Raw genomic sequence first — 17,785 nt, forward strand, 5'->3', positions numbered from 1 at the left:
CTGTTGCTCTTGCCAATACAGATTGGTGAGGTCTTTTGAGTCTTTTGGGATGTAGGCTGTCTCTCTTAGATTAGGCCTTGTACCTCTCTAATTTGTGCAATGTTGGACTCTAATTCTCTTTATAGGCCTCTCTTTATGGAGCAGATGAGAATGTGGATCCAGAGGCTAAACACTAGCTTATCTGGCAAATGCCCTAGGAGCATTTATTGAAAGGATTGTATGCAGAGGAGACATGGTTCCCTGGGTGTGTTATGTGTGTGTGTGGCAGAGGGGAAGTCAGGGAATACTGCCTAGCTTCACAGAAAGTGAGGACTCTAAAAGCTATGCATATTTTATATTAATCAATTATCCTTTATCTACTTTCCTTTCCTTGATGGTGAGTATTGGTGTTGGCTAATGTTATAATTTAGGTTCCAGATAGGAATGTAATTGATTAGTATCACCTCATGATAGTGATATGGTGGCTCATAGAATATTGTGTCTCCTCTATGTTGGAGATGAAAGTTATTCTTTTGCACAGTGGACAGGAATGGCCGCAGAGTGACAAAAGGGGTAGAGTGTGCTGATTATTCTCCCCACCCCCAACCTCATCTAATTTCTGTTCTTCCTTGCTCCACTCTGTCCTAAGAGGTGTACCCCTGCAGGCTGTATATTTGTGGCTCCCTTGCCTGATGGCTTGTAGTTGGGTTTGGTAAAGGGATAGAAATGGTAAGCGATCAGATAGTGGGAAGAGAGGGGGATCAGAGCATTTCTTCCCCACTCCCTCCCTCCTCTGGCACTACATCTCTGGCAGTAGCTGCATCCCTGCACAAGTAGAGCACCGCTGGGCTCCTTCACTTTCGTGGTTCCAGCACTCACTGGGCTCTGGTAACTCTATTACTTTGAGCCCTTGGCTCTAGGGATGGTAATGGTTTCTTACTCATACTTCACTATCCCTTGTTATTTCTTGTAACCCTGACCACTCACTGAAAATAGTCTTTTCACAAACGCTATTCATCTAAACCATCTGGAGTGAATTATTTTCCTGCCGAAGCCCTGCTGATAAAGTCTGTTCATATCTTCATCCTTTGCCTTATCTCCATGATTTTAAAGAACAGTGATACTGGAAGTGGAAAACTCCCCACTTGGGTGTTTTTCTGTAAACTTCCTGGGCTGTTCTACAGTGCTTGGAGATAGAGCACCAGTGAAATAAAAATGACTCATCAAGAAAGCTTACCTTTAAATAAAAAAAGAAGTCTAAAAATTTACACAAGTGACACGTGGTCATGATGGAAATTTTAGGAAACCACAAAGAGAAAAAAAAAAATCTCCAGTAATCCTCCTCCACAGAAATAACCATTTTAACATTTTGATGAATATCCTTTTTAACAAAGTTGTACACTTCTTTAAAGAATCCACAAGTGGGTGCTAGACTTATCAAGGAGATCACTTCATAAATTATATTAATGTCTAACCACTACACTGTACACCTGAAACTAATATAAAATCATATTGAATGTCAACTCTAATTGGAAAACAAAACAAAACAAAAACATCCACAATTCCTGAAGCAGTACCAGCTTGAATTCTTGGGCTCCTGGAATTTTCCCAACTTTTCCCAACTGTGGTAGTGAATACAAAACAGGAGCAATTGAAGAAAAGAGAAGCACAGAGGAAGAGGAAGCAGACTTCGCGTGGTTTCAGAGTTCAGTCCCTTTCTGGACAGTCATATTTGATGCACTGGATCAACCCCACCCACAGTAAGTCCTGCTGGGCTGGGCTGGGCTTGTGTGCTCTCTGGGAGGGGCTGCCTTCTCCAGTTCTCACACTCAGAAGAATCTAAGCCAGAGCATAGGTAAATAAGCCACAGTTGCAGAGCTGGCTGCCCTGCACAAACCTCCTTTGCAATACTACATGGAAACCTCTAGAGCCTAAGGCAGCCCAGAGGGAGAAGTTAAGACCCAATTAATCCTCTGGCAGTCCTGAAAAGGTTAATCCTAAATGGCCTGCAGATACACATGCGTTCCCATAGGACAGAAAATAATCTTATTATGAGTAATAACTTCAGTCTTCAGAATTAGAACTTATTTTTTAGATGCCATGGTCATTTTTCCCCCTCAGAATCCTAAGAGCCGAAAATTTCTGCCATTTAGTTCCTGTGTCTCCTCAAAAGAAATGACACTATTATGTATGTCTAGAACATCTTGTCCCTATCCCCTGTATTTGATTTTTCCATTGTCCAGTGTTAAACTGACCTCAAATGATCAACCTTTGTGACATCAAGTTTATAAATTAAGCGGGAAGAATAGACCCCGGAGAGGGGGAATCTGACAGGCAGGGGTGTACACAGAGTGGAAGCTACTCTGAGCTAGCTGATTCATGCCAATGCAAACCTTTTCTTCCTGGGGGAATGACCATCTGATTATTTGTCTCACTACTTCAGAACAACTGAAGCATCAACTTTCTACCCTTTTGCTCCTCTGGATAGTTACCAGTAGCAATAGAAGGATAGAATTTGGACCTCACCCTTCAAGCTTGTTTTTTCTTTCTTGTTCTATTATTCTTCAAGCCTCCAGTCTCACTCTAACATGATCCTGTTGTGAGTCTGCTTTTTTGAAATAGATAAAGAAAGATACATGTGAAAAATTTATCACAAGCCAATTATAGGACTTAGAGTGCAGAGAGAACCAATCTTATTTTATTTATTTATTTATTTATTTATTTATTTATTTAATTTATTGGGGTGACAATTGTTAGTAAAATTACATAGATTTCAGGTGTACAATTCTGTATTACATTGTGGGGACAGAGCCCCCGAGAGCAGTTTCCAGGCTCTTGGCCTCATATGGAGAGGTGCTGGCTCGGGTAGTAGATGGCCGTCAGCTGTGGCTGGTTGGCCATCGGCTGTAACCGTTGAGCAGTTGGCCACTGATATAACTGCTGCGGCTACGGAGGGAAGCCGAGGAGAGTGAAGGAGAACGAAGGAGAGTGGAGGAGAGTCGGTCAATTGGCAGCAGAGTGGACAGCAGGTCACACGTTGTGTGAACCCAGCCTCCAGTGAGACCATAGTGGTATGACTTACCTACCTATGGCTCCGTGGGTGTTCCTTTTTGGCCTCACCATGTCCTGCGTTCTTATGTGGGGAGCGGGAGCTGAGACCCCGCGTGACATACATCATCTATAAATCCCATTGTGTGTTCACCACCCATTGTCAGTTCTCCCTCCATCACCATATATTTGATCCCCCTTACCCTCATCTTATTTAAAAAAGAATACTGGGGCTGGCGCGGTGGCTCAGGTGGTTGGAGCACCATGCTCCTAATGCCAAGGTAGCCGGTTCCATTCCCACATAGGCCAGTGAGCTGCGCCCTCTACAGCTAAGATTGTGAACAATGGCTCTCCCTGGAGCTGGGCTGCCATGAGCAGCCGGAGGTTGGCGTGAGCTGCCAAGTGGCCGGCAGCCATCGTGAGCGGCCAGCAGCTGGCAAGAGCTGCCGTGAGCTGCTGTGAGCGGCCAACAGAGGACCAGCTACCAACTGCCTCAGCTGGGATGTGGGGGGGGGAGCACAAGGCTCATAATACCAACATGGGCCAGGGAGCTGTGTCCTACACAACTAGACTGAGAAACAACGGCTTGAATCGGAGTGGGGCGGGGGAGGTGGAAGAAGGGGTAAAAAAAGCCTGTTTCACTTATATGTGGGATCTAAATAACAAAATAAACCAACAAACAAAACAGAAACAGACTCATAGATATGGAGAACAAACTAATGGTTGCTGGAGGGCAGGAGTGTTAAGGGGCTGGGTGAAAAAGGTGAAGGGATTAAGAAGCACAAATTGGTAGTTACAAAATAGTCATGGGGATGTAGGGTACAGTGTAAGGAATACAGTCAATAATATTGTAATAACTATGTATGGTATCAGGTGGGTACTAGATTTATCGGGGCGATCACTTCATAAGTTATGTAAATGTTTAACTACTATGTTGTACACCTAAAACTAATAAAAATAATATTGAATGTGAACGGTAATTGAAAAAAAAAAGAAGAAAGAACCCTGCTTTTCACTTTAATTCTGCTAGTCAAACACCTTTCTTTTGGAAATCTTGTTGCACATTTTCAGTTCATGCTGAGGTGAGATAGATGCAAGTTTACTGAGCTTCAAATGGAAAAAATATCTGAGAAGGGTGGACTTTTAGTAAACTTTTCTGTTTGTTCAAAATGAATGCCAGGACTCAATAAATGTGCTGAAGCTTCCTAGTAACCACCTGTACATCTAATTGCAGTATATTTTTCTCAGGCTTTATTCTCATATACCTTTTGCTACATATTAAGAACAGCCTCATGCTTGTCAAGCAGAAGCACAAGAAGAATTGCAAAGAGAATTTTAGGAGAAGGAGGCAGAGATTAAACCCATGTGAAGAGATGTGCAGAAATTTTCTCTTTGTAAGTCTGAAGAGAGATATATTTTGAACTGCATTATCAAAAAGTAATGGCAATGGCAAGATAGGTGGAGATGCAACCTCAAGATTTTTGAAGATGAAACTTGTGATATTAGAATGGGTATAAGCAGAGTGGGGGAAAGACTAGTAACGCAGGTTGTGGTGTGCAATGGTCAGTCTATATGCTACAGCATCAGCACAAACTGCCCTTTGCATTGGGGGTGACTGTTGACAACTGAGTAATTGAGGCATTATAAGGCAGGCACAATCCTATTACAATGGCCATCATTCATACCTATGAAGCATTATATATGGTGCTAGAGCAGCCTTTAATGGTGTTCTTAATAACAACAGAAAAGTTGCATGATCCATGCTTTCCTCTGATTCTGGCCCATGTAACAGTTACTCTCTGTAAGGGAAGGACTAGTTTAGTAATGATATAACAAGTTGTATAAAAAGAAATCCTGTGATTGTCTTCTGGAATATTGAGATTGTTTCCCACTCTGCAGAATGGGTGGAAAAGAATACTGATGAAAAAGAACCTCGAGGGGACATAAAGGGTAGAAGCACTTTTGGGAAGAGGAAAAGTCAGACGAATCCTAGGGGCCTTTGGCTAGGGAGTGGGTTTGGTCCTGAGAAGGGACCCTGAAGTTGTATATTGGAAAGGCCTACATGTGGGATATTTCACATCTATCATAGCCTGTTATTGCCATAATCAACTTTTATCATTTTGCAGATGAAAAACCAAAGAATAGTGAGGTAAATGCCACATTTTTTCAAGTACACATGATTAATTTAATGAGTTCATATTTTTTGATTCCCAGGCCAGACACAATCCTATTGGACTATAGTGCCCCCAAATGGAAATGTACCAAAGGAAGATGAGTCCTACTCAAATGTGAAGAATCAAACAAAGGGTCAACTGGACTTAGAGTGGATGCTAAACTACTTTTTGTTTTTTTAAGTTTGACAGAAGGAAAAGAAATGTTGAAAGCATTGGAAGATCTCTTCTGCCTTGAGAACTTGATTTTTACGTACCTTGAGCGCTGAATCATCCTAGCATGGTGTAATAGAAAAGCATGAGATTTAAGTACTTGTTTCCTTTCCTTTTTAATTAAAGTTTATTGGGGTGACAATTGTTAGTAAAGTTACATAGATTTCAGGTGTACAATTCTGTATTACATCATCTGTAAATCCAATTGTGTGTTCACTACCAAGAGTCAGTTCTCCTTCCATCCCCCCCACCCCCCTTACCTTCTGGTAACCACTAAACTATTGTCTGTGTCTATTTCTTGTTTCTCATTTGTTTGTCTTGTTCTTTTGTTGTTTTTGGTTCATATACCACATATCAGTGAAATCATGTGGTTCTCTGCTTTTTCTGTCTGACTAATTTCACTTAGCTTCACTTAGCATTAATGTGTTACCTAACTTCTTCAGCCACAATTTCCTCATCTGTAAAATGGAGGTAATAACAGTACCTAATTTACAGTGCTCTTGTGAGGATTAAAAGAAATAATGCATGTAAAGCACTTTATACAGTGTTTGTCATATAGAAATAGCTCAGAAGTGTTCATTAATCTTTCCTTTTCCACTTGTACAGCAGTTTGTCTAGTATACTTAGCTTGAGTAGAAAAATGGTGGCTCTAAAGAGTCTGAGTTCAGTTAAAGCCCTTTGAGCCATTTGTAGCGTGGCCCATCTCTTTGTAAGTGAACATTTTCCCAAATACGGGTTTTAGCTCATCTAGCAAAACCCCAGCCCACAAGAACTTTATCTTTATGACTCCTTTTTCCTTCTCATCATTATCTTAGACCCCAGAAGACAGGACAGAATTTTACAAGCAGCTTTGTAATTCAGCGTGAAAGTTCATAGCTGAGGGCTTTGCTTGCCCTCAGACAGGGTTTCTCAGCCTTGGCAATATTCATGGTTTCACTTGAATACTTATTGTGTGTATGTGTGTGGAGGTGGGGGGTTGTACTGTGCACTGTAGGATGCTTAGCAGCATCCCTGCCCTCTACCCAGTACGTGTCAATAGCATCCCACCCCTCCCCAGAGTTATGACAACCAAAACTGTCTCCAGACATTGCCAAATGTTCCCTGAGGAGAGGGGCAACATTGTTCCTGGTTGAGAAACCAGCCCTAAGAGAAACTAACCTGCTAGCTGTTTTAGCACATAAACATCCTGTAGTAGTAGACTAAGGAAATCTTTAGGAATGATTGGAAATTCAAAGGGCAAGAATGAGTGTGGGAAAGAAGACTTCAGGCAGAGGAATTTGAAAGAGAACCTATCTTATATGCCAGGCTTTATGGACACAGATTAATAAGACATAGGTCCTGCTCTCAAGGAGCTCACATTTCAGTGGGAGGGGCAGCCACTTAAACAATGAGATTGTGGTGAAGTGAGTGCTACGTCAAAAATATATAAATGGGGCTATTGGACAATGGGGGCACAGAGGAGGGTCACCCATATTAGTGTGGTGCAGGGAATGTTTTCCAGAAAAGATCACATTTGGGCTGAAAAATGAGTAAGGATTAGTCTGGAGGAAATAAAGGGAGGATTGAAGAGACATTAGAGAATTTGGAGTTTGAGAGAAGTGCAAATCTTTTTGATTGGCTGGAAGAGGAGTGCTCAAGAACAAGAGTGGTGGAAGAGATGGCTTGTAAATAGGTAGGAAGCAGGTCAGTCCTTCTAAGCCACATAAAAGACTTAATTCTAAGAACTATCAAGAGCTATTAAGTTTCTCCATGATCCTGTTTGGATTTAGGGAAGATTATTTTAGCAGCAGTGTGGAAAATAGATTAGAAGTAGGGTGACCAGTCAGGAGGATATTATTGTAGTCCAGGTGAGAGATGATTATGGCTTGAGTTAGGATAGTGGCAGTGGGAAGGAATTTACAATAATTTAATTCACAGGCATTAAAATGTGCAACCATTTAAAATCAAAATTTTTATCTCATTGTCAATTTAAAGCTTCTCATCCAGCCCCCAGCCTCCAGTGCAGTTTGACTAGAGACCCACAGATCTCTAGTGAAGGAAAGTGACTTGGTTTGTTCTTTCACTCTCCTTGTTCCACCTCCTTCCCTACTTGTTATGCTGCTTCTGACTCCTCCAGCTTTCAGGGGTGGGGTGGATAAGGAGAGGAAATTTTAAAGGGACTGTGAGAAGCTTAATTGACTGGGGTCAGTGTAATCTGGCTATCAATACCCTTTGTGAGGTAGAGGCCCAAATACTGCCCTTTTGTGTGATGTGTTTTTGTGGTTTCTTCAGGGACCACATCCACTCCCTATCCCTCTATTGGGGACCTCTTCCTTTTACCATTCCTGATGGGAGCAATGTACCCTCTAACTATCTTCCCCCTTGGGCACACAATTTTCTTCTCATGGGATCTTCATTTTTATGTTGGAGTTGCCGGCTACAGTCAGAGGAAACTAACTGGCCCATAGAAAACCTGGTCCCTTTTTCTTTGCCTTGCCATTGTGAACTTCAGTGAGCCTTCTGCTTTCAGATTTCTTCAGGTAAAGGTCAAGCACAAGTGTCTATCTTCTCTAGACACCAGAGGACACATGTGAGGTTCTACCATGGACTCTTCCTGCTTCAGTGGCAGCACAGGCAAGGCCTGTAAATTTCTGTAGTGCAGCAACACACCGGCCTGGGAGTAATAGTCCCGTCTCTCCTCTCGAAAGGTTTAACTGGGACCTTTTTGCTTGGTTTGAGCAGGGGAACCATAGCACTTTCTACTCCTATGAATTCTCTTCAAAAATCCTCTTTCGTTTTTTTTAATTGATCTCTAGATTTTCCTCATGTAGACTGGAGTTGAATGGTGAGGAATGATAATTGAAACACCAGTTTGGTTACCTCTTCGCAAGTACTAGTTGATATATTTATTTATTGCTGATAGGCAACATAGAGTGCTAGTTAAGAACCTTAACTCTGGAACCATACTTTCTGGCTTTAAATCCTGACTTAACCATTTGACCTCCCTGTGCCTCAGTTTCTTTATTTGTAAAATAAGGATAATAATAGATTCTATATCATAGGATTTTTGTGAGGACTAAATGTGTGTATATCTTAGACTAATACCTTAAAACAGTATGTAGAATAATAGTGCTGTGCATTTTTACTGTTATGCGATTAGTACCATTGCTTATTTTTCATTGACTTAGAGTGTAAGCTCCATGCATGCAAGATCTTTTTTGTTTGTTTGTTTACTGCTGCATTTCCAGCTCTTAAAGATAGTGCATATAACAGGCACTAGGAAATATTAGAGCCTTTAGACTTCTTCTGAATAAATTAAAGTGAAATTTAAGTTTTAAATGTTAAGGTGTGGGCAGGGAAAGTAGGATCAGAGGAGGTTAAGCAACATATAGCCAGAGAGATAGGAGAACCAGGAGGCCGTGACTTCAGAAAACGGGAAGGAGACTTTAACAAGGAAGGAATGGACAACAGCGTGAATATCACTAGAGTGTCAAAGAAAAATATAACTAAAATACGGTCTTTGCATTTTGTAACAAGAAACCCCTATCTTTTTGCTTTCATATCCTGGTAAGTAATGGTTCTCTTTGCCCTAGGGGTGCTTTTATTAGAATGGATGACCACTCAGAATAAGTCTTTGAATAGGTCTTAAAAATTTTCAGCTTAAAAGTTACCAACTTGCAAAGAACAAACCGGTCCTGCATTTACTTAGTTTTGGCCATAACCACAAAGGATCCATCCTTAGTACAATTCACTACACTTTTCCCAACCCAGACTCGCCTCTTGAATCAAACAACAAAACCTTCTATTGACATGTGCATACAACTCCATGCCACTTCCCATCCTAAAAATGTCCTTCTTCCTTCCCCTTACCTACCCTGTCTTTTCAAGGATATAAATAGAATATATAAAGAAGTCTTACAACTCCATAATAAAGTGGCAAATAACTTAAAATAGACAAAGGATTTGAATAGGCATTTCTTCAGAGAAGATAAACTAATGGCTAATAAGTACATGAAAAGATGATGAACATCATTAGTTGTTAGGGAAATGCAAATCAACATTACAATGAGATACCACTTCACACCCACTGGTATGTCTATAATAATAATTATAAAAAACAAACAATAATAACAAGTGTTGGTGAGGATGTGGAGAAATTGGAACTCTCATACATTGCTGGTGGGAATGTAAAATGGTGCAGCCACTTTGGAAAGCAGTCTGGCAATTCCTTAAAAGGTTAAACATAGAGTTATCATATGACACAGCAATTCCCTCCTAGGTAAATACACAAGAGATCTGAAAACATGTTAAAAAAAAAAACCCCTTATATATGAATGTTTACATCAGCATTATTCATTAATAGCCAAAATGTGCAAACAACCCAAATGTCCATCAACAGGTGAATGGATAAGCAAAATGTGACATATTCATACAGTGGGGTATTATTTTAACCATAAAAAAGAATGAAGAATGATTTGAATGATGTCACCAAAAATGATGGAGTAGAGGACTCCAGGGTTCCTCAAAAGGCTGTAATTATCTACTGAATAAATTCCAAATTCTTCAACATGACTCACAAGGCCTCTGAAGTTCTAATCCCTACTCATCTATTATGAGGACAATTATGTCCCCCTCCCTAAAATTTATATATTGAAGTCCTAACCTGCAGTGTTTCTGAATGTGTCCTAAGTTGAAAATAGGATCACTGAAGATGTAATTAGTTAAGATGAGGTCATTAGGGTGGGCCCTAATGCAATATAACTGGTGTCCTTATAAAAAGGGGAAATTTGCCAAACTACCAAAGGCATTTTTCACAGAAATAGAAAATATAATCCTAAAATTTATGTGGAACCATGAAAGACCCCAAATAGTCAAAAATTTATGTGGAACCATGAAAGACCCCAAATAGGCAATCTTGAGAAATAACAAGAAAGTGGGAGGTATTATGATACCTGACATCAAATCATACAACAAGGGCTATAGTCATCAAACAGCACGGTACTGGCATAAAAACAGACACATAGATCAATGGAACAGAATAGAGAGCCCAGAAATAAATCCATACCTATATGGCCATTTAACCTACCAATGTTTCCCCCCAAATAAGACCGGATCTTATATTAATTTTTGCTCCAAAAGACACGATAGAACTTATGTTCAGGGGATGTCTTCCTGAAAAAATCATGCTGGGGCTTATTTTCCAGTTAGGTCTTATTTTTGGGGAAACATGGTATGACAATGGAAGCAAGAATGTACGGTGGGGTAAAGACAGTCTATTCAATAAATGGTGCTGGGAAATCTGGACAGACACATGCAACAAAATGAAGTTGGACCACCTCCTTATGCCATAAATGAGACTAAATTCAAAATGGATTAGAGACTTACATGTAAGATCTGAAACCATAAAACTCCTAGAAGAAAATATAGTAAGAAAATTTGCAGACATTACCCTTAGCAATATTTTTACTGATATATCCCCTCGGGCAACAGAAGTAAGAGAAAAAATAAACATATGGGATTACATCGAACTAAGAAGTTTTTCATAGCAAAGGAAACCATCAATAAAACAAAAAGGCATCCTACTGAATGAGAGGCGATATTTGTCAATGGTACATCTGATAAGGGGTTAATATCCAAAATTTATAAAAAACTCATTCAATTCAACACCAAAAACAAAACAAAACAAAACAAAAAAACCACAACCCAGTTAAAAAATGGGCAGAGGACATGAAGAAACACTTTTCTAAAGAGGACATACAGATAGCCAACAGACACATGAAAAAATGCTCAAACTCACTAATTATTAGAGAAATGCAAATAAAAAGAACACTGAGATACCACCTCACTCCAGTTAGAATGGGTAGCATCAATAAATCAACAAACAACAAGTTCTGGCAAGGATGTGGAGAAAAGGGAACCCTTGTGCACTGTTGGTGGGATTGCAGATTGGTGCAGCCACTCTGGAAATCAGTATGGAGGTATCTCAAAAAACTGGAAATGGAACTACCTTATGACCCAGCAATTCCACTCCTAGGTATCTATCCAGAGAAATTCAAAATGCTAATTCAAAAAAAATTATGCACCCATATGTTTATTGCAGCGCTTCTCACAATACCCAAGACATGGAATGAACCAAAATGCCCATCAGTAGATGACTGGATTAAGAAACTGTGGTACATTTATATAATGGAGTATTACTCAGCCATAAAGAATAATGAAATTTTACCATTTGCCATGATATGGATGGACCTAGAGGACATTATGCTAAGTGAACCAAGTCAGACGGAAAAAGAGAAATACCATATGATTTCACATATATTTGGAATCTAAAGAACAGAATAAATGAACAAACTAATCAGAAACAGTCTCAGCAATATAGAGAAAACTGAGGGTTGCTAGATGGGAGATGGGGTGGGGATGAGGGAGAAGGTGAGGGGATTAGAAAGCACAAATTGATAACCACAAGATTGCCACGGGGATACGAAAGACAGTTTGGGGAATATAATCAATAATGTTGTAAAGATTTTGTAGGGTGTCAGATGGGCACTTGTCTTATGAAGGAGATCACTTCAGGGACAGTGTAAATGCCTGACCACTGCAGTGCACACCTGAGGCTGAAGCTGAATAACAATGAATGTCAACAATAATTTAATATATATATATGGTCACAGGATGTGGAGTAGAGCACAGGGAACAGAGTCAGTGGACCTGTAACAGTTATATACGATATCAGAGGGGTAGTAGATTAGGGGAGGGAGGTTATCACTTTGTGAGGGGTGTAAATGTCTAACTATTACATTGTTTTGTACACCTGAAACTAATCAGAAAGGGAGAAATTTGGACATAGGGAGACATGGACAGGGAGAACTCCTTATGAAGATGAAGGCACAGATTGGGGTGATGCTTGTATAAGCCATGAAATGCCAAATATTGCCAACAGACCACCAAAAGCTAGGAGAGGGGAACAGATTCTTCCTCACATCCCTCAGAATTAGCCCTGTAGACCCCTTGATGTTGGACTTCTAGCCTCCAGAAGTATGAGAAAATAAGTTTCTGTTGTTCGAGCCACACAGTTTGTGGTACTTTGTTACGGCAGCCCTAGCAAACTAATACATCATCTTTCTAGCCTCATCTGTGATCACATATTTTTTTTTTTTACACTTTATGCTCCAACCACACCACCTTCCTTTGCATAGGCCTATTGTTTCTAGACTCTTTGTTCCTGCTTATGCTCTTCTTCTGCCTGGAATGCCTTTTTGGTCTAGCTAATTCCTTCTAATCCTTTAAGATTCAGAGAAGATACTACTTTTCCAGGTACCCTTCACTGACCACTCCCCACCACACTAGTGAAAGTGGCCTTGCTATGTGCTCCCACATATCCTGCACATCTTCCCAGCTTTGCACTTTCCACACTGTATTACAAATTTGTATTTTTGGCTTTTCTGCTTCCCTCAACCTCCATGCAATAAATTGTGAACAACTCGAGGAAATGTTCAGTCACCAAAATCCCAGTGCCTAGCACAGTATACTTTCCACATAGTAGATGTCAATATATACCTCTGTGAGTGAAAGAACTATTTTTTTTAGTGTTTATTCATCTTCTTTCTTCCCATAGCACCTACTAAAGTGCTTCACGTATAATGGGTGCCTAGTAAACCTTGACCAGTGGTTCTCAACTGAAGACATTTGGCAACAGCTGGAGACATTTTGGGTTGTCACAATTGGCATCTAGTGGGTAGAGGCCAGAGATGCTGTTAAACATCCTACAATGCACAGGATAGCCCCCCAAAACAAAACATTATTCGGTCCAAAATGTCAATAGTGTGGAGGTGGAGAAACTCTGATCTTGACTGAATAAGAGACTGAATCTACTTTTTACACCCTACACTCATTGTAGACCACTAGTGAACTAAATATGCTTGGTCAAGATGACTTCTTTTTTTGTTTGTTTGTTTTTGCAAAAGTAAACTATTACCTAGCAAGAAATGAAGAGAGAGTGTCCTAGCATCTGGAATTAAGACTGGCAATAGAAAAGTACCTGATCAATAAGACAACACATAAATTACAATATCGTTGTGCCTGGAATGCTCTATAGCAGTGAAAATGAATGAATTAGAGCTACATATATCAGCAGGGTTAAATCTCATAAGCATAATGTTGAGTGAGGAAAGCAAATTGCAGATAGTACATGCAGAGTGACACTATTTCTGTAAAGCACTACATATTGTTTACGGAAAGACACATATGTAGTAAATGTATAAAGACACACATGGAAATGATCAAGATCAAATCTGGTATAGTGAAAACCTTGGGATGGAGGTGTATACAGAGAGCTCTGATTGTAGTGGTAATCCTTTCCTTTTTTTTTTTTTTCATGTTTAGAAGTTTATTGAAGAGATGCAAAGATGGGTGGAATTATGGTTTGAATGTAAATCTCTTTTTTCCCTTGCTAAACTATATATATATATATATATATATATATATATATATATATATATATATATATATATATATATATATATATAATTTTTATTACAATTTATTGGGGTGACAATTGTTAGTAAAATTACATAGGTTTCAAGTGTACAATTCTGTAATACATCATCTATATATCACATTGTGTGTTCACCACCCAGAGTCATTTCTCCTTCCATCACCATGTATTTGACTCCATTTACCCTCTTCTACCACCCCCTCCCCCTTAACCTCTGGTAACCATTAAACTATTGTTTGTGTCTATGAGTTTTTGTTTCTTCATTTGTTTGATTTGCTCCTTTGTTGCTTTCAGTTTTATATCCCACATCAGTGAAGTCATATGGTTCTCGACATTTTCTGTCTGTCTCATTTCACTTAGCATAATAATTTCAAGATCCATCCATGTTGTCGCAAATGGTACTATTTCATATTTTCTTATGGCAGAATCATATTCCATTATATATATATACCACATCTTCTTTATCCATTCATCTATCAAAGGGCACTTTGGTTGTTTCCATGTCTTGGCCACCGTAAACAAAGCTGCAATGAACATCGGAGCACATATATGTTTATGGATAAATGTTTTCAGAATTTTTTGGTATATACCCAGGAGAGGGATTGTTGGGTCATATGGTAATTCTATTCTTAACTTTTTGAGGAACCTCCAAACCGCCTTCCATAGCAGCTTCACCAATCTGTGTAATGTTTTATTTCTTAAACTGGATTGTGAGCCTATTCTCTTTGTTGTACTGTTGTCTATACATTTATACATTTTCGTAATATTTAAAAAGAGCAATTGCTCAATGCTGAGGCATCCCATTGCCTGGGGCTGAGGAAAAAAACAAACAATGGAGTATCTTATTAGTTTGCACTATCCAGAACTACTTCAATGTGGTAAAATGAAACAACTCATCATGTCCGATCATTCACTCTGAGACAGGAGTTTACATACCATCCATAAGATAATAATCCATAAGTTCCTATTTACATTGTTGCACAGGATAGTGCCTGGTTTACTTGCATTGGAGAGCTCACAATATTTGGCATAAGAATTTGAGCAGAGAATCCTTGTGGCAAACAAAGAGGATCAAACAGAAATGGACAGCAGGTTGCGAAGCCTGGAATCTGTGTAAACAGGCCATTGACTAACTTGGTTTTGGTTCATTGTTTATGTTTGTCTCTGTGTATTTTCAGATGGTTTAGTGAAACTGTGATAGGAGTCAGATCCTCACACATCCTCTTTAATGAGGTGGGCCTTGGAGAATGAGAAACCGCACATGCATAAAGAAGGAAAAACTTAAAATAATATCTGGAAATTTTGCTGTGGAATAAGATTGGACTATATGTTTTCTGAAGTCCCTTCTGGCTGAGGGTGTTTCCAGCTCCTGTCAAGCACCACCTGCAAAGAAGAAGCAAAGAAATGCTTGGTCTGAGTTTCCACAGGCCAGGTGAGGGAGACGAAGACATTCAAAGCCCAGAGCGGAGGCAGAGAGGCCCCGAGGACGAGGATGGAGTTAGCAACGCGAGGCGGAACAAAAGGGTTTCCTTTTTGAAGAGCCTTCTTTGCACTTAAGGCTGTGGGTGGTATATTTAAGGATTCCAGAATGGCAGAAAACTCTGGTTAGAGCCTGGGAGCTGAATTTTACTGTTTTTTCTGCTAGAATTAAAATGGTTTTTTCTTTCCCTAATAAAGACTTTCAAAAAGGATGTTTTATATTATCAAAGCTATACACACTATTATAAGAAAGTTGAAAAATACAGAAAATTAGGATGAAAATGAAAAGTTCATTTAGTTATACCACCTAGAGACAGCCACTATTGATAGTTTGCATATTTCTTTCTAGCCTTTTGTTCATGCATATCCTCCCATTTCCATTAATTGTTGTGACCATATGTATATTAAATATTGTATCCTACTTTCAGTTAATATTACACATAAGTATTTCTTGTCATTATGAACTATGTGTAAATACAGTAGTCCCCTGCTACCTGTGGTTTTGCTTTCCACAGTTTCGGTTACTCATGGTCAACTGTGATCTGAAAATTTTAAATGGAAAATACCAGAAATAGACAATTCATAAGTTTTAAATTTTGTACCATTCTGAGTAATGTGATGAAATCTCATGCCGTTCTGCTCCATCTCACCGGGGATGGGAATCATCCATTTTGATCAGTGTATCCACGTTGTATATGATACCTGCCCATTATTAATATTTGGCTGTCTAGGTTATCATATCAACTGTCGCAGTATTGCAGTGCAGTGTTCAAGTAACACATTATACTTAATAATGGCCCCAAAGTGCAAGTGTAGTGATGCTGGCAATTCGAATATACCAAAGAGAAGCCATAAAGTGCTTCCTTTAAGTGAAAAGGCTTGTATGTAAAGGGAAAAAGCATAATACATATAGTGTTCAGTATGTTTTCAGGTATCCACTGGGGGTCTTGGAATGTATCCCCCATGGATAAGGGAAGACTACTTGTCAATTTTACTGGCTATATAATATTCCATCGTATGACTCTAATTTACTTAACCATTGAACCATTAGGTTTTCCCCCTAGTATTTGATTATTCTAAGTAATACTGCAATTAACATCATTGTCCAAAAAGTTTGTGTTTCCTTAGGACACATTCATTCATTCATTCATTATACAAATATTAGCGAGGGCCTACTATGTGCCAGGTACTTCCATGTTTCCCTGAAAAATAAGACCTAATCTGAAAATAAGCCCTAGCATGATTTTTCAGGATGCTCATAATATAAAATAAGCCCTAATGAATCTTTTGGAGAAAAAAATATAAGACCAGTCTTATTTTCAGGGAAATATGGTAGGGCTTATTTTATATTACGAACATCCTGAAAAATCGTGCTAGGGCTTATTTTCCAGTTAGGTCTTATTTTCAGGGAAACATGGTACGCTAGGTGCCCACTTTCTGCCTTGGGTTTTTTATACTGATACAGGAAACAAGGAGAAGGAGCAAATTTAAGAGAAAAGATGGTGGGTTCAGCTTCAGAGGTGTTGAGTTTGAAGTGCCTGCAAGACATCCATGTGGAGATGTCAAGAGAGCAGAGCTCAGTGGGGAGAGCTGGATAAGTTATATAATTACAGGTGTGGCCGTACAGATGATACTTAAAGCCACGTGAATGAAAGAGATCATTTAGGAAGAGAGTATATGTAGCCTAGCCCTGAGAATGTCTGGCTTTCAGAGGTAAGATAGCAGAGTGGAATCTACAAAGGAACTGAGGAGAGGCCGAAGGGTAGGAGGAAAGCAGAAGAGTATGGTGTCATAGATGCCACAGGAAGACTTTCAAGGAGGAGGAAATGGTTAATAGCATTAAATGTAGGGAAGAGGTCAAGCAAGATAAGGACTGAACATGTCTTATTTATTTGTTTGTTTATTTATTTATTTATTTATGTATTTATTTATTTATTGACACGGAGGTCATTAGCTGGGTATATTGTTGAGCACGGTCTCAGTGGAGTGTTGAGGAAGAAAGTCAAATTGTTGAGTGGAAATTAAGGGAGTGGAGATTACAAATGTATCTGTAAAGTATATTTGGAATAAATTTGTTCATAAAGAGGAGCTGGAGAGGTATTTGGTGTGTAAGGAGGATTTTTTTTTAAGATGGTGGAGACTTGAGCATGTTTATTTGCTGATGACAGGTGAGAGGAACTTGAGCATTGTTAATGGGTGATGAAAAGAAGGGAGGGAGAGAGAGAGGGAGGAAGAGAGTGGGAGAGGAACTTACAATTACTGGGTAGATATAAACATTTTGATATCTATTGAGCCTATTGATATATATTACTCACATGCTTTGTCAAAGGATTTTTAACCGAAATACACTCCTACCAGCAATTATAAGATAACTTATCTGGTGGCCACTTTGTCATCATTATTATAAAAACAAACAAATAAA

Source organism: Rhinolophus hipposideros (assembly GCF_964194185.1).
Source record: "Rhinolophus hipposideros genome assembly, chromosome: X".
NCBI lineage: Eukaryota > Metazoa > Chordata > Mammalia > Chiroptera > Rhinolophidae > Rhinolophus > Rhinolophus hipposideros.